The sequence below is a fragment of the Panthera uncia genome (assembly GCF_023721935.1).
Source record: "Panthera uncia isolate 11264 chromosome A3 unlocalized genomic scaffold, Puncia_PCG_1.0 HiC_scaffold_11, whole genome shotgun sequence".
In the NCBI taxonomy this organism is placed as follows: Eukaryota; Metazoa; Chordata; class Mammalia; order Carnivora; family Felidae; genus Panthera; species Panthera uncia.
In genome coordinates, this window is record NW_026057578.1 from 11,055,038 (window position 1) to 11,082,223 (window position 27,186).

The 27,186-nt window shown below is 44.5% G+C and overlaps 1 protein-coding gene across 3 annotated transcripts in view; it reads right to left on the reverse strand.

Moving 5' to 3' along the window:
* The window catches only part of PTPN1 (protein tyrosine phosphatase non-receptor type 1), a 68,871-nt gene that overhangs the window by 30,804 nt on the left and 10,881 nt on the right, over nt 1-27,186 (reverse strand). The gene's annotated exons all lie outside the window — the stretch shown is intronic.

Consider the following 27,186-nt stretch of genomic DNA (forward strand, 5'->3'; position numbering starts at 1 on the left):
TTGACATACAAGAAACCATATACTCAGTATCATTAAATTTAAGGACAAACTACAACATTTAGATAACAAAGCAAGAGCTTAAAATTTAGCTAACCAATACCAAGGCTGTTTTGGTTTAAGTTTTAAAATGACTATGTATTAGATAAAGAAAGATGCTGAAAAGTAAACCCATCACCTCCGAATCTTCAGCGGTGCCTGAAAGAGAGCCAGAGAAAGGAGGGAAAACTGGTCAGCACGTAAAAGGCAGCAAGATATACAAAAATCATCCCTGCCAGCATCTGAGGCTGTGTTGGGTCGCTGGTCTGGGGCAAGGTTAAAATAATGGAGCTACAAATCACTAACAGAACAATTATGTCCATCTGGAAAACGACATGGAAAAAAGCAGAATCAAACTGCTTTACAAACCACCACCAGCGCCCCCCCCCCCGCCCCCCCAGCAAGGGGATAAGGGATGGGGGGTATGGAATACCCTTCATCAAGTTGGCTAGGGGAACAATCTGGTGGAGAAGGTGGAACAGATTCCACGTGTTGATGTACACCCTCTGCTCTGAATACAAAAAATGGTCAATTACATATAGAGAAAAACACAAAGGCAGAGCTCGGCTCAAACACAGAACAAGAATGAATGCAAAGGAAACAAAAGCCCTCCCACTCAAAATGGCCTGTGCCACAATACCAAACACACAGAATAGTACTGGTTCTGAAAAAGATAAACCAACAAATCGGCTAGAAAATAAGTCCATCCCACGTGAAATTTATTATACACCCTGTCAGGCACTTCATAGATAAACGTATTTGAGACCGGGGATAAATGAAGGAATCATTTTTTAAAAAGATGTCATGAGTAAAAAGAGGGAGAAATGAAACCAGAAGAAGTAGATAGGAAAGAACAAATGAGAAATCTTAGAAACGAAATTTAAAAACAGAAACAAAACACAAAACCTCAACAGTTAATAAACGCTATATTGCACACGGTCAAAGGAGGAGTAAATTGAAAGCCAGGAGGGAGGAACAGAGTATGAGAAATAGGACACGTGAAGGAGCAGTTTAGACAGAGGAGGACGGCCACAGGGCAACCTGAACAGTAAGTCAGTACCCAGACGCGGCAGGGGTCGGGGTTAAGCTGCAAACTATTAAGGATAAAGAATCTTTAAATTAGAGTATCTTTTGGGAGCTTAACAGAGCTTTAACATTATCACTCCATTTTTAACAACTCCATGGTTACATAGCCATTTAAAGTAAGAGATCTTAAAAACATAGAAAGGGACCGCTGTCACTGATGATGACCCTCGGGCATTTACAAAAGAACAAAGTCACTTTATGTATTTGTGGTTCATAGCTATTTTTGATTCTGTAAGGTCTTATGCAGTTTCAGAACTGAAAATTATTTTCCAGCTGCAGTCATAGGACTCATTTAGAAATGAAGGATCTTACCTTTGAGAAAACCTTGTGATTAGTGAGACCATATTGACATGGTCTTCTACTACTGAAAACTTTTGACGCAGATAAAATTAATTCCGAAACAACACTGAGTTCACTATAGGAAGCTACTGCGACCTTTACGTTATTTGTACATGAAATAGAATCATTAACAAAGAGGTATAAAAACTGCTTTTTTAAGTGTCACGGACTCTAAACTTCATTTTCACAGTCCTAAGAATACTTTTTTTTTAAATCACTTACGTTTTCTGTTAAATGTCATGACTTTCCCCTTGGGCAGAAATCAATAGGCAGAAGATGAATCAGACTTACAGTAATTGATGTCAATAAAACACACTGGAACCAGTACCTTTTTAAATGCTGAGAACCACAAAGCCATTCCTGTAAGAGAACAGTCTCAAAAACGGAACCTACTTTCGCTTCTGTTTTGTTTACCTTCTGCTTTCCATAAGGACAGTTTAAGTACTTCACTCAGGCCCTGGGGTTCTGGCACTCTGCTGGCGGACAGGGCTACAGTTGAGTAAGGACACAAGTCCTGGCAGACACATGAAAGCGGAAGGCTCACACCTTCCTTTACAGGGAACCAGACTGCCAACCACCAGCTTCCTCCCTCCCTGGTTAATTTCCCTAAGCTCAGGGGTCACAGGGAGGGACCTTAGGAACCCAAACAATATTCCCACTCTGAAACGACGGAGAACAACGCTTATAAAATTGCTAGGATACTCCCGTGGATAATTGAGGAGTGTGAACAGGAGGCAAACACAACATCAAAATGAGAACAGTGCTGGTTAAGAATTTCTTTAATATTCCAAGTTTCTGTTGCCTGAACCAAGGCTTCTGCATTATCATCGCCAAACAAGTAAATTTTCTAAATACTTTCTAGATGTAATATGCTTTTCTAGACACCATTAAGAGGATCAGGATGAAGAAGGAAGGCACTACCAATGCCTAAAAGCACTATGAAGTGATTAGTTCTTCAGTGAGGCCATAAAAATAAAGTGAGAATTTGGGGAAGAGAGGAAGCAGGTAACCACGCTCTCCTATATGGCTTTCCAAAGAACTCTGTGTAAGGATTAAGGAAGCAAGGCTTAGATTCACTATGAGTCCCTTCAACTCATCTAAGTATCTACTGAGTACTGATTATGTGGCAGTACATATAAGGATGTACTAAGGATATAAAGAAGAACAAGAGAGGCAAAGTCCTGCCATCACGGACCTTGCATTCCCCTAGGGAAGACTGCCAGATAAACAGATGCTCGATTCGAGCTAGGTGCTGTCATGTGGACCTCTCACAAACACATCTGGGACGACTCATCAGGGGTATACAGGATTAACAAGAACACAGGCAGATTAAAGCCCCCAAGCAATTGGACGTTATTCTACCTACCCCCCCCCTCCCCACCGTCAGGGTCTGAACACTCTTGGGAAGGCGGAATGACTGGCTCAAAAGCCCCTGCCTCTACGGGCACCTGCATCTGTCTTTTTTGCTTCTTCCTGTGGATTAAGTTTAGGGTTCCAGCACTGAAATGTGCCTGAGAGCAACAGTACCACACTACAGGTAAAAAATCACATGCATCAGACATTATGGGCAATTTAAAGATAACCTGATCTAAGCACAGATTTCTCATCTTTTTTCTTTAGACCTTAATTCATAAGTGAGATGCAACGCCACAGACATAAAGCTAATTTAAGGATGTTGCTACACAAACAGCAAAGGTCCCCAAAACTTCAGGGCTTTAGGAGAAAATCTCCTCAGGCCAATTTGTTGAGAGAGGACCCGCTGACAAAAACTGAAGTCATCGGTTTGGCGTCTGTTTACTATTTACCATATCAAGACAAGCTAGTCTTAATATGGGGTTCCAAGAGACAAAAACCCATCTGAGCCCACAGCCCGCAGTTTTGTTTTTGTACCATGAAGTCATGCAACATGCAGAGTTACTTGAAATCACTACCCAAGAAAGCAAGTAACACCATGGGAATGACTTTACAGCCACTTTAACGCAGTTATTTTAAAGTCCCTTATTCATTACATCAGCACTGAAAAGTCGTTAACTAGTGGCACACGTCACACGCACCTACTCCCAACACATCTGGACGAGGAGCAGCACTGGCACATTGCTATAGGCCAGAGGAGCCCTTGAAGCGTTTTTGGAGAAAGGTGCACTCTTTGCTTTGTCAATTCTAGGAGTTTTGACAAATGTATGATGGCATGCACCCACCATTACGATATCAAACAGAGTATTTTCACTGCCCTAAAATCCCCATGCTCTACCTAGTCAGCTGGCCCTCTCTCCCCACAAACCCCCGGTAACCACTGATCTTGTTACCGTCCCGTAGTTTTGCCTACTGCAGAAATGTCATATAGTTGGAGTGACATCCTGTGTAGCCTTTGTCCACCTCGCTTTATTAGGCTGTCTGTTTCTTAACAATATGCAGTGTTCCTGATGGACTCTGGGCACAAGTCCCTTGGTGGTCATATAATGTCACAAGTATCTTCCTCTGGATCATCTGGCTTTTGCTGTGGATCAAACTACCCCAAAACACAGGGCTTACAACAACTGCTTATTTGCTCATGATTCTAGAAGTCAGCCATTTGAGCTGGGCTGGCTTGTCTCTGTTCCATGTGTTACTGACTGGACTCAAATATGCACTTGTGGTCAGCTGGTGGCCCAAAGGCCTCACTCACATACAAACCTGATGCTTGACTAGCTGCTGACAAGGATGATAAGCAAGAAGTAAGCCACATGTCCTTCATCATCCAACAGGCTAGCCTGAGCTTGTTAACAGAGTAGTGATTGTAGAATTGTCGAAAGCAGCAAGAGAGGGCAAGGCTCAATGTTCAAGTACTTCTTCAGGCCTCTGCTTGTGTTGTGACCACCAGTATTCCATCGGCCAAAGCAAGTCACACAGCCAAACACAAATTCGAAAGTGGTTCTCTGCCTCTTTTTGGGAATCACACTGGGAGGGGCAGGCAGACAGGGGTGAGAGGAATTTGGGGCTACTTCTGCAACCTCATGGTCGCTTTCGATGCACAGAAGTTCTTAATGTCACTGAAGTTCAATTTATCAATCTTTTCCTTTTTATGGTTCGCTTTTTGGGCTGTCTTAAGAAATATTTGCCCATCTCAAGCTCATAGATACATTCACCTACCTTGGTTTTTGAAAATCAAATGAAGAAGAAATACGTTGTCCACTCATTTTAATTTGTATCTTGATTATGCCTCAGAACGTTGGCATAAAACACACAGACAACAATGTCACAGGTCTATCCCTTGCAGCAGCTGTATGCGTGCCCAGGAAGCACAGCTCTCACAGCAGGTGCTAAGGGTCCGCTGGATGATGTACACACAGTGATCTCTGTCTTTTGCCTACCAATCTTTGAGAATATTAGCATTTTTCTTATTCATACAACCTCGATGCATATTTCATTTTTTTAATGTTTGTTTATTTTGAGAGAGTACGTGCACACACGCACATAAGCAGAGGAGAGGCAGAGAGAGAGGGAGACAGAATCCCGAGCAGGCTCAGAGCTGTCAGCAAAGAGCCCGACGTGAGACTCGATCACGTGAGATCACCCACCACCTGAGCTGAAATCAAGAGTTGGACACTTGACGCACTGAGCCATCCAGGCGCCCCAACCTCTTTACATATTTTAAAGCCATCAATTCTGTCAGTGCTGGAAACCACTTTTCCAATTTACTTGTACATTTAAAACCCTTTATGTATGGGAAATGAAATTTAAATGTGGGAGGATGATCAGAAAACTGTCAATATATTAGCAATACAGCAGCTACTGCTAGTTGGCAAGATGATGAATTTTTTTTTTTTTCCTATTGCTTTCCCGTATTTCCTACAGGGAATATGCATTGCCTGTGCAATTAGAAGTTTAAAAGTAGTTTTACATTTGTATGCATTCCAATCTATTGACCTTTTCCTGTGCAATTTCCTCTACTGCTCGTAGCAGTAGAAAATCTTTCTTCCTCATTATGGTAATGTTACTTTTTAAAAAAAACATTTAATCTTAATCTATCTGAAGTTTATTTTCCTGCTACAATTATCAACTACACCCATTATTAGCCCTTAAACTTCACACTGAGTCTGGTTCAGTCAGTTTACCAGCTGCACCGCACTTAGTGCAATCTGTGCTTGTGTATTACAGCAGCTCAAATTGTATATTACAGAAAGCTCCTCCTTCCTCTTCCTAAATTCAAACAGTAACAAAACACAGCTGCATTTGGTAATTCTGACTCCAGAATGAACAAATCACTATTTTTCAGAGATAGACGAACCGTTACAATTAGGTAGAGTTGTTCTTTAAAGATGGTGATGCAGTCTAGACTCATTTTTTGCAACTATTTAGCAAACTAAAAATCAAAAGGAACATAAGAGATTAAAATAATAGGGAGTTTTTAAAACCTACAATAGTAGTTCTGTAGTTAGAATGAATACTGTTACTTCGTTCTTCTTCCGTAAGGAAAGAATGGGCAAGACGGCTCTGATACAAAAATCCCCCCCTCCCATATTTACCTAGTATGCATTACCATGCATATAAACTTGTACCAAATATAACAATTTAAAAAGTTATTTCTATTCACCATGTTCATAAGCAGTTCGATTACAAACAAAATGGCAAAACATAGCTCATCATGTCAGCTGCTTGACTTCTAACTCTGGTCAAAGCAAATTTTACTTTATTTTACTTTATTAAGTGTATTTCATTAAAAAAGCAACTTTCAGATAATATCCAAGTAGCAGTATCTTAGCAAATTAAATTAGTACATCTTCCCACCTTTTCAACATATTTAGTGAGATGAGGTGTTTGTTTGTTTGTTTGTTTGTTTTTTTAAAGGTTCTATCCCTTCCTCCTCTCCAGTCAAAAGCCTTGGGCTTTTGGGTTCTCCCTTCTTAGAGCTGAATATATAAAAAGTACATTCTCTACACAATGGAAAGAGGCAGTAAACCTTTGCTAATAACATATGATCAATTTTTAGAAGCTTTTGAAGGCTGATGGATGCCCAACCATTCCTCAAGAGGGTTTGCTCAATATCTTAATGCCACAACTAAAACTATACAGAAACCAAAATCCATACACATATTGCTAGATACAAACTGGAGTCACTATGATTACATATATAACTGAAAGCTACTGGAGAGGTAATATCCTTTAAAGATATTACAATTAGCTAGATATTCTTTCTCACAAAATGACTAGCAGGAAAACAAATCCAAAGGACCAAATGGATCAAACAATCAGGATAAATAAAGAACTTTAGGGGTGCCTGGGTGGCTCAGTTGGTTAAGCGTCCGACTTCGGGTCAGGTCATGATCTCACGGTTCATGGGTTTGAGCCCCGCATCGGGCTCTGTGCTGGCAGCTCAAAGCCTGCTTTGGATCTGTGTCTCCCTCTCTCTCTCCTCTCTCTGCCCCTCCCTTGCTCGTGCTCTGTCTCTGTCTCCCTCTCTTTCTCTCTCTCTCTCTCTCAAAAATAAACAAACATTAAAAAAATTTTTTTTTCAAATAAAGAACTTTAGAGACACTAAATCTAGTGACATTTTCATGTAATAGCACTATATAAACTCAAGCAAATCACTAGCAGAACATTTGTTTCCCTACTGTGCCGAAAAGCAATCTTGGCAAGACTACTCAGAGTGAACAGTATAAAATTTTCCTAAGATACATTCACTAGATGGCAGGATAGCTAAAAGGCCAGAACCGTAAAGTTCTTTTAAAGGTAATTGGCTTTGCCAAGCAAACTCTTACACAAGACACCAAAGTCAAGTTTTGACAACGACTTTCAGGATCAAGACCACAATATATCATTGTACTTGCAAGCCCAGTTTTGCCCTTCCGTTTCAAGTTGTGCCAAATGTTGATGAGGCAGGTGGTTAGGTCGCGGTCCCTTCCTCAATGAATTTCCCACTGAGTGGGGTTAGAGCACCTGTAGTCACAATCAAATACTGCAGAAAGTACTGATCAGACGGGAAATCTATTCCAAAGGAAAAGGGGAAAGACACCAAGGCTGGCTAGCAAAAATGGGAACAGTAAATTCAGGAGTAGCTAACGGCGGAGCGGCCAGACCTGGTGCAGAGGAAAGAGCTCGCCCTGGCTCTGCGGACCAGTCGCCTCTCCTTGCAGGCTTGGACTGGCGTCAACTGGAGGAAATAAATCAGACGGTTATATCCAAGCTGTTTTGCCCAGTATGTCCCAGCGACGTTGCTTGACAGGAAACCTTGGCAACTGAGGCCTGGGGTGCAAAAGGGATGACCATTCTTCCTCAGAGCAACCTCAGAAGTTCGCCGCCTGGGCCACTGACTCAGCTCCTGTAATCACAGCAAGGTCAGAAAGAAGAGGAGGCCCGTACCACACTACAGCGGCCTGTGCCCCACATCGGTGTGCCCAGGGCACACACAACACTTCCTAAACTTCCTGCCTGCATTCAACGGGGCTGGAGAGGCTTTCCGGGAAAGATGATACAGAGGTCTCCGCCACTCAAAGGAGCAGACACCAGGTCGAGCTTGTTCCCCAGCACAGCACGATTCGTGCAGCGGGGCCCTCAATAAGGAGTTACTAGGTGAGTGTGCTAATGATAAGCAGGTCAGAACCACCAAGGGAGAGCTATGAATCCAGAATTGAGAAAAGAGCAACAGCATGAGGACAACCGTGGAATACAAAATAATGACTGCAGTAAGAAAGTAGTGATGACCCAACTAACTTCGAGAATTCTGCTCTCTCTTTGACCTCCTCAGCACAGGGCACAAGGGTGGTTTTCCAGCAATGAGTAATTTCCTGCTAGGATACCCAGGGAATGGCTGGGTGTGAGAGAAACATTTCTTGGAAGGATGTGCCTCTCCCCCACCCCCACCTCCATGTCTCCTGCAGGCAGAACCATTTTCTGATGGGATACATTCCCGGAGAAGGATACGCTCCATCAGAATGTACACCCTTCCCTCAAATCTGGGATGCAGCAGGGTCAACGGCTGGGACGACAGGAAGGATTTCACAGGGAGCTGCCAAGCCAGGCCGGGGAGGGACTCAGTGCAAAGCACTCCCAAATCACGACATACGGGGACCCTCCGCTAGCAACACTATTCAGGCAGGAATGGGAAGCACTGTCTTGCTAGCTCCTTGTGCCCAGCAGAGCTTCCACCGTGACCAGCCCCCCAGAGGCTGTATTCTGAACACATTTCCAGGCCGACGGGCATCTGGCCCAGACTCCGGATGGTATCATCGTCTCCTTTCACTGACAGTTCATCTTCCTCTCCGAGGCCAAAGGAGAGGTGCTTCTGGCTTCTCCTATCCCTGAGTACTCAATTTTTGGTCTTCTTTTTTAAAAGAAGTATTTGTTATGATGCTAGGACTTACTTCAAAACCTATCAGGGCTAGGAGGGGTTAATGGGGTGGGGGGTGGGGAGTTTAGATGAAAGAAGACAGGCCCTGAGTTTGTAATTTTTCAAACCAGGTGACGGATAGGTCAGGGCTCATTATACTCATCTCTCTTATTCTGTACGTTTGAAACTTTTCACGAAGAAGATTCTTAAGACTCAGTTTTTCCAAGTAGGGGGATGACAGGCTGAGATGCAGGTTTCTGAGTGCTTACTCTGGTTTTACGATCTGGGAGGTGGTAGCCCCAGTGACACGGTTTTCCCTTCCTCCTGAGCCCTCCACACAGAGACACGAAGCGACAAGGGCAGATGACTAACTCGGACAACTAAGACAAAACCAGTGGCAAGGCACCCTTGCAGTCCTGAAAGTACAGGACGCAGGGACCAGACACTGAGAGCCACAGTGGCATAGCACCTGTGTGGGAGGAAGGAGACTCAAGACCCCAGAGGGTTCTGACAGCTCTGGGATCAGCGGAACCCCCAGGTCACCAGCAGGTGCTCACCGCAAAGCTTGTCAGCCAGTCTGTGTTAGCGGCCAAACTGGAAACAAATTCTGCGGGTTCCAACTCCCGGGCTGTGCCAGGCTCTTCCTCCACCCAAGGCGCTGGGGCATCCAGGTCCCACAGACTCTCAAAACTGAGCACAGAAAGGCCCTTCTAGGACAAAGCCCTGCACGGAGGAGAAACGTCTAGGACTAGAACAAAGTGAGCAAGATATGGGGAAAAGGGGCTAAGGAAAGAGAAGGCTGAGATAAGATAAGTCAGATGGGAGGAACAGGGGAAGCAGATCTTAGAGAAAGTCCAAGGTCGGTTTAAAATAACTTCACAAAGGCATCTCAAGAGGGAGCCGGAGAGCCCTGAGCTAGAGCATGTATGGGACCCACCCCTTCCTTCCTCAAACTACAAGGAAACCGTTCGCTTAAAAATGATCTGAAGACAAGGAGTAGTTGAGCTTCTCACACAGCATCACTGGACGAAAGAGAATAAGGGACACAGCAGTATCTCCGAAGAAAATAAAAGCCAGCTGGAAAGACGCCCAAGACAGACGAAAACCAAGCCAATAAGCCAACAGAGATTAAGAGAGCAGTAGAAGCTATAGAAGAACAATACAGACGAGAGTGAGGAATCAAGAATCAAGGTGGCCGGAAAAAAGAATGATTTGAAAAGAGAAGGAAAAGAAATCAGGAAAGAATTAAAAACAAAACAGAGATATAGTTTCAGAAATGAAGACACAACAAGGAGGACCGCGAGAGCAAACAAACATGTTTAACGCCTTAAAAGAAACATCAGGGGGACTTGAATACAATTTTTTTTTTTTAAAGAAATAAAGACAAATAGGTTTGTTGCACTATTACTACAATTTTTTCTGTAAAACTTTTTGAAATAAAATTTTAAAAATTAAAAAATTGTATTTAGTAATTTTTTTTAAGTAATCTACACCCCTAATGTGGGGCTCAAACTCATGACCCTGAGATCAAGAGTCACATGCTCAACTGTCTGAGCCAGCCAGGAGCCCCAATAGTTTTTTATTTTTTAAATAAATGATGAAATATTTAAAAAGTTTTTGAGAGAGAGTGAAAGAAACAGATGATGGGCAAAGAAGATCAAACAGAGACATAACAGGCTAAGTCCCTGAAAAAAGAAACCAAAGCAATGTAACAAAATACTGAAAACTCTAATTCAAGGCATTCCCAAGGTTTATTTAAATAAAGGAAAGGTTTGAAACTGTACATTGAAAAAACACATAGATTTGGGGGAAGAATGACTGAAATAGCTACCACCATGGCATGACTTAATAAATGAATCAGACTCTGAAATAAAAGGTTAAAAAATCCTTTGAGAATCTAGCAAAAAGACCCAGTTACTTTTAAAGGAAGGCTAACGTGGCTGTCAACCATCCACAGCAATGCTTTTGCTCCAGAAGATAATGGAGTAACACGTTTAAGTTATGTAAGGAAATAAAATGTGATCCAAAGATTTTTATATTCAAAGTGGCCTTCAAATATCAAGGCTGCAGACACACTGTTAAGAACATGCACCATTAATTCCATAAACCTTTCCTGAGAAGTCTGGTAGAGAATGAGCATCAGGCAACCAAACCGAGGAGGGAAGCTTAGGGAAGAACGGATAGTGAGCATTAGTATTTACTAGATTTCAGACACAAGGTCAGCGGTAAGGAGGACAATGTACTGTGTCATAATGTAGAGAACAAGTATCAAAAGGGAATGGGGGAAGCAGAACAGGAAGAATTTTTATCTTTTTTCAATTATTTTTTTACATTTATTTATTTTTGAGACAGAGACAGAGTGTGAGCGGGGGAGGGGCAGAGAGAGAAGGAGACACAGAATCCGAAGCAGGCTCCATCCAGGCTCCGAGCTGTCGGCACAGAGCCCAACGCGGGGCTGGAACTCACGAACCGTGAGATCATGACCTGAGCCGAAGTTGGGTGCTCAACCTATTGAGCCACCCAGGCATCCCAGGAAGAGTTTTTATCTTGCTGATCAGTTTTATGGGTATCAACTGAGAATCTTCAAATATCACCTGAGAGTACCTCAAATCAGATGCCGGGGAAGAAAGAAGAGAACAGGAATGACCACTACATAATGTCAATGCTGCTCACAGAAGGGAAACCCAGTGACAGCCAAACACTCAGGGTACATAATAAAGATACTGGTATAGAAGGAATCATTACAAAACACAAAAATTCTTAAATACCAAAGGACTTAACCATTTATAAAGTCCCTCCTCAAAAATTATAAAAATAACACGTCCAGAGTAGAGAATACAAAGCTATAATTAAAAAACTTAACCAAGGTTAACAATCTAGTAGTGTCTGCTCTTCCAAACTTCTCTTCAAACACATGCAGACATAAATCATGGATTCTTTCTGCTGGTTTTTACACACAGGCTCACACTACACACGTTATCTTAGAATAAAGAGAATCTCGTAATCCAGCCACCTCACCTGCCTTCGTCTACTCGTAGTTTGTTTGTTTAAAAAACTGCGTTCTCCGGGCATATCGATCACGTTAGCAAATAGACTAAATCTGCTTCCCCCAATATTTTTGCAATAATTTAATTTTCTTGTCGTATTACTTTACCTAGAACCTCCATAACAAGGTTCAATAAGAGCTGGATTGATTAAAGCAAAACTTGAGCACTTTAACAGGTTTGAGATTTAGGTTCTCGTAGCTTTCTTCTATTCTTATGTTATTACATTTTAATTATTAAGAGCTGCTGAACAAGGCCAGCTAGAACTCAATAGTTATTTTTCACCAGGGAGAGCCTAACCTCTGTCCTTCTGGACAGAAAAAGCTCTCTGCCTTCTCTCACTGCCCAGACTCTAACCTCACAATCATACCTAACTAGTTTTTCTCCTCAGGCTTTTCCCATTTGCTTGGATAAAGACACTAATGGCTGTCATCCCTGCTTTTACATTTTCTCGAGTCAACTATCTGCCCGATGTGCTTTCGAGCTAGCCCATACAACTGGGCAAGCAGTATCAACCATCCCGATGGCTTCTCTCCTGCTCTCGTCATGCTTTCTGAACTCAGTCACTCTAAAACAACTTCCTTTTCACCCATCTACTGTTTCTTTCCTTTTTACACCCCCCCCCATTGAAAAATCCTCATTTAGAAAATCTGAACAACATTGAAAACCAGATGACACGTGAAAATCATATGACCACTGAAAGTCAACTGCCCGTATCTGTAACAACGTGGGTGGCGCATACCTTTTGGGTTATTTGTCCCACAGAGCAGCAGTCATGGATCGTCAGATGATCTGTTACCACCTGAGAACATTCACTCAAGAGTGACAGCAAAGATTCTCAAAGCCTCCTGTATTACTGGTACTTTCCCTATATGTTTTCTCTTCTACTTTTTTTTTTTTTTTTTTTTAATTACAGGCAACTTGACATTTCTATCACCGTTGGGCCTTTTTCAGACATGTTGACTTTAGTCCATTCCGAATGGCACTAAATGGTTCTCTCTCGGTTAGAAACGATCCAGAGGATCTTTCAGCAGCCAGGTCAGAAACTATAAGCTAGCTTAACAGTCCATAAACAATCAGCAGGCTAGTAAAGTACAACCAGGTGGACAATTCTGTTTCCGACCTATTTATTCCTCTCATAGGTAATTGCTTTCTTAAACAGGTTTAGAGAAAACACATGAGCATGACAGGGATATAAGATTAGGGGGAGGGACGCTCTTAAGGAGCAGAATAAAAAAGTAGAAGTAAACCATCAAAAATAGCTTTTTGCTGATACAAGAGTCTATGGAAAACAATACAACTGAGTACAAGTAAAACTGAGGAAATCTGAATAAGATGGGCAAACTGTATCAATGTCACTATCCTGCTGACTGTGACATAGTTTTGAACAATGCTACCTTTTGCAGGGGGTGCTGGACAAAGTGTGCAAGGCGTTCTGTATTATCTCTCACAACGGCACACAAATCTACAATTATCTCCATAAAAATGATAATTAAAAATATGACTGACAGGGTGCCTGGCTGGCTCAGTCAGTAGAGCATGTGACTCTTGATCTCGGGGTTGTAAGTTCGAGCCCCACATTGGGTGTAGAAATCACTCAGAAATAAAATCTTTAGGAAAAAAAAAAAAAAACGGTTGACAGAATTAGAGACAAAATGTTTATAGTACTTATATTGTACAGTGATAGGGATAAAGATAATTTTTACTCTTTTCTTTGTTTTCCATAGTGAACATATTACTTTATAATGGAATCCAGTATAAATTAGAAATATAATCATTCTTAACAAGGTTAAAAGGAGATATTCAAGACTTCAGACTTTTAACAGATACTTTATAGGGGTGCCTGGGTGGCTCAGTCAGTTAAGCATCTGATTTCGGCTCAGGTCATGATCTCACCATCTGACTTCGGCTTAGGCCACGATCTCACAGTTAGTGAGTTCGAGCCCCGCATCAGGCTCTGTGCTGGCAGCCTGAAGCCTGCTTCAGATTCTGTGTCTCCCCTCTCTCTGCCCCTCCCCCGTTTGCACACGCTCTCTCTCAAAAATGAACACTAAAAAAAAATTTCAGGGGCGCCTGGTGGCTCAGCTGGTTGAGCATCCGACTTTGGCTCTGGTCATGATCTCGCGGTTCGTGGGTTCAAGCCTTGCATCGGGCTCTGTGCTGACGGCTCGGAGCCTGGAGCCTGGAGCCTGCTTCGGATTCTGTGTCTCCCTCTCTCTCTGCCCCTTTCCTGTTCGCACGCTGTCTCTCTCTCAAAAAATAAACATTAAAAAAAATTTTTTTTCAAATACCTTACAAAATCTCAAGGAGTAGAAGTGATATGACTTCACAAATCACAGGCTTCTAGTACGAAACAAATCCTTAATTTCTAAAATCTGTATAATCCAAGGGACTTTCTAGCAATAAATAAACCTCCAGGAATCATTACGTCAAGAGACGACATACTCTAAAGACCAATACCCTGGCCACACATGCCTCCCCTGTGTCCTTGCAAACTGCTAAGCCACTTCTAACCAAAGGGCTCACCACCCCTTCCTTCAGGCCTCGCTTAAGCATCCAGTGACCCCTTCAAACCAGCTGAAAGCCCCAAGCTTCAACACTCTCCTGGCACCTCTTACTTTTCTCCCACGGCACTTCCTCCACAAGATTAATCATCGGTGTGACTGTTACATGCCGTCTACCCCCTGTGACCATGAAAAAGACCACAGGTCTACGCTCCTGATCACTCCCGTCCTCGTCAGTGCCTAGCATACTGCCTGGCAACCAGAGCTGCCCAATTAGGCTGTGATGAATTTCGCGCCAGCATGACTTCGATAAATTTGCAGAAGACCGTCGTAATGGTTTCTAGGGAAATTAGAGGACCCTTCTGGGCAAGAATAACTGTTAGGTAGAGTACTCTCAAGCGCGGAGTCCTTCATATGGTTTATTTAATTCCACAACCATTTCTGAACAGCAACTAAGTTCTATAGTTAGCAAGAAGCGAAACTGCATGCAATTAAGGTTGACCTGGGAAAAAATACCGTAAATTGCCAGCATAGAAGCCATAGATATTGTAAAGCTCAGATCTTAACCTCTTTTGTTTCTCTTTCAACCGTGGCCTCTCTTTCCCTACACAGGATATCACGGTGTAGTCTGACAGGACAATGTGGCATTTAAAGGAATTTCTCCCTCTCTCTCTTCTTCCACGGGGGGTGTGGAGGGTAACGCTGCGTACGGTTTAACTACGGAAGGTTAAATGTGGGTGCGATACAAGTCCACGAGGCGATGTGGGCCACACACCAGAGTACTTGAGGTACTGAGGACACAAAGATGTGAAGACTCGAGCCCAATGTTCTTAGAGGGCTCACATGCTAGCTAAGAAGAAAATAAATATACATGAGGAACAAGAACATTACTTCATATAAAATGTTGCTAAGTATAAAAAGGAATAGCGTGCTGCAAAAAAACCACTACTTGGCACATCAGAAGCTGATGAGGTTCTTTCTAGTGGCTTTCTTTCTATAACCAAATTCTGAATTTCCCCTAGGCAGAGGATTCCTCAGGTGGACCGGGACAAAGAGAACAAGAAACCAGCTGAAGGCCACTGTGAGAGGCCAGAGACCAGGAAGGCCTGGATGCCGTCAAGGGAAGAGACGAGGAAATGAGGGCAGTTCAGACATACGCCTAAGAATGAAGGCGGAGGGGCGCCTAGGGGGCTCAGTCGGCTGAGCGTCCGACTTTGACTCAGGTCATGATCTCGCGGTTCGTGGGTTCGGGCCCCACATCGGGCTCTGTGCTGACCGCTCGGAGCCTGGAGCCTGCTTCGGACTCTGTGTCTCCCTCTCTCTCCGCCCCCACCCGCACTCATGCTCTGTCTTTCTCTCAAAAATAAATAAACATTAGAAAAAAAAAGAATGAAGGTGGAGTACTGGGCAACCAGCTGGATGTAAGGGCAAGTCAGAGAGCTGGAGATCAGGTTTTGAGTTAGTGTGACTAAGGACAGATACTTGTACGTATCTACTGATTTTATAATTACCCAATGGATTTCTCAATGCAGAAACAAGAATGCTTAGTGGTTAGAAAAATAACCAAGGTTACAAGACAAGATAAAGCAGTCATTCTATATCGCAAAACATATCCTCAAAAGGCAGGCAAAAGTCTACAGAAACCTATTTAACACAAAAAGAATTCGAAAATGTATAAAATCTTAGGGGTAACCCATGGCTGATATATTTTAAAAGAACGCAGCATATTTGCACAGGTAGAAAAAAGACTTAAGTGCTTGAGTGATTTTCTGGCAAAAATAATTACACATTTTCAGAACTGCCAGTAAATCAGAGAAAAATGTAAAGTCTCATTTGGATAAAACTTGCTAAAAGCAAGATGTGCTATTTAAGAGGACAGCCTCTATGACCAGACAACCTCCTCCCCCTCTTCTCTGCCCGTGATTTAAAAGAAAAAATTTTTTAATGTTTATTTATTTTTGAGAGAGAGAGAGAGAGAGCGAGCGAGCACGAGTGGGGGAGGGGCAGAGAGAGAGAGAGAGAGAGCGAGCGAGCACGAGTGGGGGAGGGGCAGAGAGAGAGAGAGAGAGAGAGAGAGAGACAGAATCTGAAGCAGGCTCCAGGTTCTGAGCTGTCAGCACTGAGCCACCCAGGCACCCCTTTGCCCATGATTATTAAGGGGGAAAAATAATGCCAGGAACTTCCACCACACGACACCAGAACGCACTTGTGACCCCATCTGTAGTTCTGGGGAACAGCCACGCTCCTCCTGCGGCTCCACCTGACCCATCGTCTTGATCACAATGATGCCAGACTGCGCCTTTCAGAAATGGTACATCAGGCCTTCCTTTCTGGTGTGCGCGGTGTCCCTGTCTGCCGAGAAGGGAAATGGCAGCCATCAAATCAGGGACAAAATTTGCGTGTGAATAAGCAGGGAAATCTCCAGCTCTGGTCTCCACAAGCCCATTTAAAAGTGTGAGCCGTTGGGGTGCCTGGGTGGCTCAGTCAGTTGAGCGACTGACTTCGGCTCGGGTCACGATCTCGCAGTTTGTGAGTCTGAGCCCCGAGTCGGGCTCTGTGCTGACAGCTCGGAGCCTGGAGGCTGCTTCGGATTCTGTGTCTCCCTCTCTCTCTGCTCTCCCCCACTCACGCTGTGTCTGTCTCAGAAATAAATAAACATTAAAAAAAAAAAAAGTGTGAGCTGTTAAAGGGGGACACTCAGGCTCACCCTCTCCTCCAGCTAACAGCCAACCCACCGGCATCCTGGCAGTGTTTGGTTGAGGACAAAAGCGAGGTACAGGTTGAGTGGCTACGGGATGGGGGGCGGGGGAGGATATCTGCAGGAGAGGAGAGCTCTGGAGCAAATGCTTTTCCACAACACTGCCAGGGCCAGGCCCTGCCATGCCATTCAGTCCTTCCCTAGGCCCGGCCTGCATACCGCCTTACGCTGCCAGTCCCTGCCCCAAAACGTCAACTGTCTTTACACCTTAGGAAACACAAATCAAGCCCTAAGAGACCCCGGACAAGGGGCGCCTGGGTGGCCCCATCAGTTAAGCATCTGACCGGGTCACGATCTTGCAGTTTGTGGGTTAAGCCCCACATCGGGCTCTGTGCCGTCAGCGTGGAGCCTGCTTGGGATTCTCTCTCTCCGTCTTCCCTGCTCTCTCTCAAAATAAATAAACTTTAAAAAAAAAAAAAAAGGAGAGAGAGAGAGAGAGAGAGAGAGAGAGAGACCATAGACAAGCCCCACCCAAGGTTTATCCCATCCTGGCAGCAGACAGCTTGGACTCTGAAATACTGCGGCGACAGTTTTAAAGGCCGCAAGTAGGAAGTGCACTGCAGTGTCCTGTCCTGTCCTGGCAAGGTCTCCTGTGAAAACGAATCAGAAATCAGAAATACAACCGAGGGAGGCAATGTTAATTATAATCTTTATTATTTTTGAGAGAGAGAGAGAGAGAGAGCGCAAGCAGGGGAGGGGCAGAGAGAGAGGGAGATATAGAATCTGAAGCAGGCTCCAGGCTCCGAGCTGTCAGCACAGAGCCCGACGCGGGGCTCGAACTCACGGACCGCGAGATCGTGACCTGAGCTGAAGTCGGCCGCTTAACCGACTGAGCCACCCAGGCGCCCGGCAATGTTAATTATAAAAGCCGTTATTTTCTGCAATGGGATACACAATAGAGGAGAACGAGAATGAAATACATGTAGTTTATGAAGTTTAGTCATCTGGGATTCTATAATTTCTCACAGCAGAAATAACATGTGATAACTCTGCCGCAACACTTAATTTAGAAAACCTCAAAAAGACTATAGATTTCTTTCAAAAGCAGGAGACGGACAGGGGATTCAGTTATAGACCAGAGGCAGAAACCCTGCTCAGAAGCAAAACAAAAAATGGCAACCAAAGCAAAAACAGGCCAATGCCTGGGGACCCCAGAGGAAAAAAAGGGGTAAGGAAGAGATTAGGCCTCAACTCCAGCCTAAGTGTGTTCCTCTCAGCTTTCATCTACCCCCGGCAACCTTGAATCCAGTCTGCCTCCAAAGGCCACAGGAGTCCATACTTACATGGAGGTGAGGAGAAAAATCACTCTGAGTGCCAGCGTTGCAAGGGAAAGGATGTATCAATACATATCCATCCCCACCCTCCACGCGTGCATGCGCACACACACGTGCACACACACACACACACACACACACACACACACACTACCCCCTAGATGGAATCCAGAATGGTTTTTTACTTGTGAAATCACTATCATGTGATTTTAATATTAAGTAGTATGTAATCATTATCATGTACACTAATTCAATGGGGAGATTATCTGTTATATTAATAGGAATATTTCAGATGTACTCCAGATTAAAAAGGTTCCATGGGTGAGCTTGGAGCTTACCCACTATTTATAACACTGCCTCTATAGAAAAATACGTTCAAAGTCCCAGACAACCAACTTGCAAACTTCCGAAGCAGACACATTTGTGTATCAGGGCCCGTCTGTACTTTCATGCTTGGTTACCATTTTGAGTCTCTGCCAGCCAGAAACAGCCATCTGAACGTGGTTCCTGCGTACTGACCCAAATAAGACTGAAGGGGACGCTTCGGAGAGGAACACATTTCGAGGCACTCTTGAACACATATGACTGGCAATGGCTTTTCCCTAGGCCCGTCGACTTAAAAAGGACTCTACGGGGATATTAAAAAACCGAAAAACCAAACTCACAAAATTCTGCCACAAACCGACCCTGTTCTTCTTGACAGACATTGCAATTGATTTTCCGGCTTTTGATGAACACCCCTCCCAACCTGCTGAAGCATGTGCTTGCTCCTATCATCTTCTTCAACTGGCACTGGCAGATTCTAGATGCACCCTAAATACAGAGGCAGCAAGCAACGACAGATGGATCAGACGGCGGAAGAGGCAGTTCACTGCTAGCTTGCAGGCAGTCAGACTCACGAGGTACACGGGAGGGAACCCACAGAGCTTGGTTACCATGTCTGTAGCCAACACCACAGGCCCTGTATCCTTATAGGGAAGCAGCCTCAAGATCCAACATGTCGGTAATTGCTAGTGGTGGCTGCGGCAGCCACGGGGGGAGAGGGTGGCGAGGAGGGGAAGCAAGGAAGGGGGAAAACGAGACAAAGAGGACGACCGTGGGTGGGGACTCAGCAACACACAGCCTGCAACGTGGGGACTGAGTAAGTATGCTCGAACCCAACACAGTGGAACACAAACGCTTACTGCTTCCCACACAATCTTCGACACGTTTTGTGAGACTCCTGCCCACGACCCCGTCTTTAAAGCTATTTCTACTCTGCTCTCAACTGTTCTACCTCTGGCCTTCAACCTTATCTATAGGCATTTTCATATGTAACAAAAATCTCAGTAAATAGGGGTGCCTGGCTGGCTCAGTCCGTAGAGCCACTCTTGTTCTTGGGGTCGTGAGTTCAAGCCCCACGTTGGCTGTAGAGATTACTTTAAAAAAAAAAAAAAATCTCAGTAAATAACACTGACGGTTCAGATCTGCTGCTCTAACTGAGATAAGCAGAATGAAGGCAGGCAAGTGCTATAATCTAACAGGAAATCTCCATTCTGTTTAGACTCAGTTACTCTGACAAAAGGCAATCCCGGGGCTCCAGGAAAGTAACACAGTGGACCAGGAAGAACAGGATTCCCTTCTGGTCAGGGTCAGAGATCTGCTCTGTGACCACTGAATCACACTGGGTCTCAGTTCACTGGAAGAACAATCCTTGCCCCAACCCGTTTACCATAATGACCGTGTTTTAAAATAGGTGCTCTGCAGGACACCTGGGTGACTCAGGTCACGATCTTGTGGTTCACAAGTTTTGAGTCCTGTGTGGGCCTCTGTGCTGACAGCTCCGAGCCTGGAGCCTGCTTCAGATTCTGTCTCTCCCTCTTGTTCTGCCCCTCCCCTGCTCGCTCGCGCGCTCTCTCTCAAAAATAAATAAACATTTAAAAAAAATTTAAAGTAGCTGCTCTGCAAAAAGTGCTCTGGAAATTACAAAACTAAGTGCTTTTATTCTAAATTTGACTACACTCACATAAAAATTCCAGTTTAGGGGCGCCTGGATGGCGCAGTCGGTTAAGCGTCCAACTTCAGCCAGGTCACGATCTCGCGGTCCGTGAGTTCGAGCCCCGCGTCAGGCTCTGGGTTGATGGCTCGGAGCCTGGAGCCTGTTTCCGATTCTGTGTCTCCCTCTCTCTCTGCCCCTCCCCCGTTCATGCTCTGTCTCTCTCTGTCCCAAAAATAAATAAAAAACGTTGAAAAAAAAAAATTAAAAAAAAAAAATTCCAGTTTAAAAGACAAACCTAAAGAAAAATCAAATACAATAAGAAGCCAAACCAACCCTAAATACCCCTGGCTTCACCAGACGAGGATGTGTCATTGCGCTCCAAGCTATGAAGCCAAGCTTGCCTAGGCAAGAACAAGACTTTCACATTTATTTTTATTCCCTTCCTCCTCTTCTCCATTCAAATAATACCACTCGTTTCGTAAGATCCAGAAGATGAGGGAAAAGTTGAGATCCATAAATAATAGAATAATCTTCAGGGCTGAACCAAGGATAATATGTTAAGAAAAAGTTTTGAAAACAAAAACAGAGATGTCATTTCAAATGCAAATGCTTCACCTGCCCAGAATTTTTTTTTTTTTTTTTTTTTTTTTTTTGCGCTATGAACTTTCTGGCAAGATCAACATCTCAGGAAATTCCAAACAAATGAAACTCTAAAGGCAACTTACTTAGGAAAAAGGATCTAACTTTAGAGACCCAAGCACACAGCCCCCATTCTTGCCTCCTTCTTTACTTTTACAGAGTTGCACCAAACCAACCACAAAATCATATGCTAACAAGAGCTTTGCTTCCTGCAAGTTGACAACTCTCTGGCTTTTTAATAAATGCCTCTATTTCCTGTCAGCATTGGTCAGTCTCAGCTACCAAACCTATGAAATTTGAATGAGGGAGACTTTCATACCACAGCTGTCGCTCATACTTGGCCAGCATGCTGGAACACAGCAAGCTGCTAAGCCACAGGGAAAGTGCCCCTCCGGAGTGGCAGGGTCTGTGCACGGCACAGAGGCGGGCCACCCGAGGAAGACAAGGACGGATTACAGAAGAGACTTCGTTCCATTAAGTGTACTGCATATACGTACACACGTATTAGTACGTACGTATGTACACGGGATCAGGCCCAGTGAAATGAAGTCCAAGGACATACAAGGCACTGTGAGGGAGACACCAGGAATTACACACGGTTGTCACTCACAAGGGGCTTCTAATCTCACTGGGGAAGGGGGGGTATGTCAGATGCAGAAAACTAACATAAAGTGTAGTAGAGAAAACAAAGTAACGCGTGGTTCGTGCGATACTGTAAGCTCGATGTCTCCCTACCAAGCAGTTTCAAATTCATGAACCTTCTAAACAGCATAGCTCATCTATTGGGTCGGGAACTACTTTTGAGTACTTTCTATACATCAGGTGCTAAAATGGGTATGAAAAGATACAAATGACTGAGACAAAAGCAGTCCTGCCCCTTTGAAGACTTGACAGATTACATGAAAATAGGCAAAGCAATAAGCAAGCAGCTACAGAACCATGGATACAGTCACAGTACAATCACCCAAGATGCTATGAAAGGGAAATACAGGGGCCACGGGAAGACCTATGAGAGGTTCCTAACTCGGATCCGGGGAAAGGGGAAGTCAGGGAAAGCATCCAAAAAGAGGATGCCCAAGATGTGACTGAAGGGAAGAAGTAGGATTAGCAAGGGAGAAGGTTCTAGGCAGAAGAAACAGTGTATGCAAAGGCTCTGTGAGAGACAGAGAGCATTACCATTTCAGGAACTAAGGGGGTTCTGAAAGGCACACCAGAGTGCAAGAATGTGTGTGTGCATGCCCCGGATCAAGGGCCATTACTACTTCCTGACTAACTGAGACTGCCCCCGGAAGAACAAGAGTCAGATGAAGGGGGGGTGGGGGAGAGGGAGACACGGGATGACCCCCTGAGGAACTTCCCCAGTAGAGGATAAGAGGAGCAGCCCCAGAGGGAGCGCCAGGACTAGCTAGAGACAGAGAAGCTATTAAAAGGAGAGAAAAAGGAAATAAGACAGAGTTATGGAAACAGGGATTAGAGAACATTCCAGAAGCAAACAGGTCAGCCATGTTAAACAGTACTATGATAAGGATGCAAAGACTCCACTGGATTAGCAACAAAGAGGCTAAGAGTGACCTTCTCAAGAATTATTTTCGGGGCGCCTGGGTGGCTCGCTCGGTTAAGCGTCCGACTTCGGCTCAGGTCACGATCTCACGGTCCGTGAGTTCGAGCCCCGCGTCGGGCTCCGTGCTGACAGCTCAGAGCCTGGAGCCCGTTTCAGTTTCTGTGTCTCCCTCTCTCTCTGCCCCTCCCCCGTTCATGCTCTGTCTCTCTCTGTCTCAAAAAAAAATAAACGTTAAAAAAAAAAAAATTAAAAAAAAAAAAAAAAAAAAGAATTATTTTCGTGGCCTGGCAGGGTGGGGCCCTAACTTCCCGGAGTAGTGGTGCCTGGAAGGTGAACAATGGACACAGTGACCTATTTATTTCAAACATTTCCACTGGAGAAGGAAACTAAAGAGCAGTGGCTGGAGGGACAGTCCCAGCTGAAGAAAGCCTCAGAATGCTTAGAAGTAAGAAGAGCAATAGAGAGGGAGGGCTAAAGTGTGACACTAGACTGTTAGGGCAAGATGCCTTGACCAGGTGACAGGGGAAGGTGTCAGAAGGTGTGCAGAGCAAAGGCTCCTTGACCTCGTGAGACAGATGCAGTAGAGAGGATGGCGGCAAGTCTCAGACCTGATGGCCCGGAGCTGAGAGAGACAGGCCTGAGGCTGACGACGGGATTCCTAGTGGCTCAACCTCTGAGACCAGGTCCGTTTCCCCACACAGATTTTCTTCAGTTAGCACTTAGGAGCCTGGGCACAGGGAGACAAAAGCTGGTCCAGGGCTACAGCTGGTCACAGATGCCAATGGAGAGCAGACAGGCCAAGTTGGAGGGACAACTCCAATAATGACAACTATGTAAGAAGGGAAGAGAGAGCTTGGGGCTGAAACCAGATGAAGGAGAAAACCCAGAGGCAGAGGGTGTGGAGCACAGGAGGCTGTGACTGCAGAATGGAGGGTCAGAGTGGAGGCTGTGACCCCCACAGGAGGGTCTGGGTTGGATGATACGTCTAAGGGAGAGCAGATCCCGAGGCCCAGGACCTGCCTACCAGAGGAAGGCAGTGACAGGAGAGGGACATGCAGTCCCCACGGATGAGGTAGGGATGTCGGGGGGACCGCCCAAATGAACACTGACATGGCCCAGGGGAGACAGCAGCCTTGGAACGGAAGACATGTTGTGACCCAGGTAAATTAAGGGGAGGAGGGAGGGATGCAGAGGGACCCATTTAAAATACAACTAGCATAATAAAGGCAAGTAATTAAACAATTCCCCAATATGGCCATTTATTGACTAGGAGGAAAAAAGCTTGAAGGACTCCTACGATTAAGACACACACATGGGGCGCCTGGGGGGCTCAGTCGGTTAAGCCTCTGACTTCGGCTTAGGTCATGATCTCACGGTTCGTGAGTTTGAGCCCCGCGTCGGGCTCTGTGCCCACAGCTCAGAGCCTGGATGGAGCCCGCTTCGGATTCTGTGTCTCCCTCTCTCTCTGCCCCTCCCCAACTTACGCTCTGTCTCTGTCTCTCAAAAATAAATAAATGTGAAAAAAACCCCCCCCCAAAATACACACACACAACCCCCCCGCCCCCAAAACTTCCCCTCCAACCCAAGTGTTTTCACGTTCCTCGGCAAATCTGAAGACAAAGCAAAATCAACGAACCAGGGGTCACATCCAGTGTCCAGACTTCTATATAAAGAATGCCTTTTTATAATTCTTTCTCATTCACATCTATCTTAAAAATGGTTGCTTCCCTCCCCCTGCCTTTCAGTATTTTGGTCATATAATGGCTAGATCTTAGTGATTCTGTTGACAGGCTTGTGAACTATTCTTTTCACATTCCATACATCTACTTCTGCTCTGTACATTCTACATACATGTACATGATTCCAAAATAAAACAAGAACGAACACACACACACACACACACAATCATCCTGCTCACGGTTAAAGAAAAAATAGCCAAAATGTCTTTTTATTCTACTCTGCCATCTATTGATAAAGGAAACGCTCTTCTTCTTTAAGTAATCAATAATTATTTTTTATCAAATCCAGGACTACTTCTGCACGTAATCTTCACAGCTAGAATTACAAGAAGGAAAAGAGGGAAAAGGTTTCACAACCATGATGGTTTGCAGATACTAATTCTGACCGCTTCTATAGAGCGAGAAGGGTGTAGTAAGTGTGTGAATGACAAACAGGCAGCAACCAGTAAATCCCCAGAATTTCTCAACATGATCGTTTTCATGTTTAAATTTAAGCAATCGTAGTCTCACAATTTGTAATCACGTCCAAAATGTTTAAATGCCTAAAAATTAAAGCCTACCACTTAGCCATTTAAAAGGAGAATAATTACCAGCAAATTTATGTTATTTTATAAGGTACTTGACTTGAAAGAAATCACCCAAAGCCATCTGTGTACCAAAAACTGCTAATAAATAATAGACCACATAATGGGATGAGCCAGCCAACATCATTAAAAATATCCTTTAAAATTCACAGTGAAGAACTGAGACCTTTACTCTCATAGTATCAGCTGCAAATCAGGGGTCTAACCACGTATTTTCCGTTTATTCTTAGTGAGTCAGGCCCAGACTTAATTCTTCTGAGGAAGCTTTACTATGCCTGTTAAAATATATAATAATTCTGCTCTTTATACAGACTGACGAGGCTCTGCATACACTCTTTACACCAAAGTTACCCATCACTGCAGTGAACGCACTGCATTTACCTGCCCACTAAGCGCAGCACACAGAGGCCAGTGCTCTCGGGCTGTAAGCTGATGGCAGGCAAACCCCACCCCACCCCCACCCCGAGGAAGAGGACTTCACTACATGGTGGCATGTGGTCAATGGCATGATGTAACCTCCACTATTCCACCCTATTAGAAGGGTTCAGAGGCGATTAGCACAGTCAAGGTAAGAAGTAATGGCACAGGAAACAGAACAGAAGGGAGAGAGGAAATATATGGGGGGGGGGGGGGGGTGTGGCACACAAACGCACATGAATTGTGTGTTGGAGATGGAAGGAGGAGGGTTAAAACCGAAGAGGAAGAAAGTTAAACATGTTCCCATGCTTTCAAATGTAGGTAATGTAATACTGAACGGGAAGGAAGGGCAAGAAGGAGTATGCCCAGATTAGGGGTCGGGAGGACATACGGGGCTCACTCCTGCCTGCTCTTGGGATCTCCACTTAGACATTACTTTTATCTTTTATCCTTGCCTGACAGCTCCTCCATCTGTGTTTTCCTGCTCTCAGTCTGGATTGGCTACCTCTTCCTGAGCGTGGCCTGGGCCTGGGTCAGCGAGAGCTCTCATCGCTCCGAACTGGGATTGTCCCCATTCAGCCCCTTTGCTGGCTGGACTATTAAGCTTAAGGGCAAGAACCAACTGTATCTTGGTCAGTGCTTATCCTCACTGTCTAGTGCAGGCCCTGGCACCTAGGAGCTGTTCATGTATTTGTTTAATGACTGAATGAATGGACTCTGCCTGCAAGGAGCTTACAATCTAAGAACAGAAGAGGAAATGGGGGTGGATGAAAAGCTTTATGGAGAAATTGGCCTTCGGGTTACTGATTTTCATTTCACTAATACAGAAAAGTATAAAATGGCTAATGCCATCACGTCACATGATTTAGGAGTGCTGAAACATTGACCTGGTCTTGGGATCTCCTTTTGGGATTCAGCTTTGGGGGGAAAGGTACAAAACTCGGAACGAAGGCCTTGACTGTTTCCGAATGGTAAAGAATCCGAATGGTAAACAATCCATTGCTTGGTCTAATTCGGCCTCTACAACATACCTCTACGGAGTAAAAAAGATGCTCGAGATGGGTCACAGAAAAAGCATGACGTACAATACAACCTGTCCTGCTGCTGCTGAACAGGGCTAGAGCCCTTAGCAACACACCTTCTTTGTAACCGTTATATTTCTTTTACTTTTATGATGGCTGCCATTTATTTCATCCCTTGGTAGAGAAGCCATCTAATCATGAGTTCAGACACATGATAAACGTATCATCCCTATCCAAGTCACAAAACGAGTCATTAAAAACACTTCTTCGATTTCTCAATGCAAGCATATTTGGGCAACTCATTCTTTTTATCAAGTCCCATAGGAACCACCCAATTTCCAAGTTGCTCATCAAAAATAGTTCGTGGAAAGAGCTGAACATGGGACGAAAATACACTTACATTCAGTCACCCGAGGTGGAAAAAAGTGGCGGCTCCCAACTTCCTCAAAATAGCAGAAGGGGGCTAAAGATGAAAAGGGAAAGAGGAAGGGCAGGATGAAGCACCTGCTTTAAGATTTTAATGTCAAGGGCACCCTCCTGGGCATTTTCCCACGAGTCATCAAACTTTATCTCTGGCTAGCCTTCCTGTGCTTTGATCTGCACCTAATGATAATGTACCAGCTACTTGGCAAGGCTAAACTTTTTAAATCATCTTAATTCTAATACCAATATCAAATGCCAAGAGAAAAAAAGAGCAAACCAACTTGGACTAGAGGCCGCAAACCCAAGCACCTCCAAGGACTGGGTGGTTCATATAAGGGAGGACAGCGTGACCTGCCGTGGAGCTGCGGTCATCTGAAGGACACACACGTCTGGCCGGCGGGAGTGGTACCCCTCAGCCCAGCAGGCCACGGCCAAGGTAGGCTCAGACAGTGTAGTCTTCAGATTTTTCAGGAGAA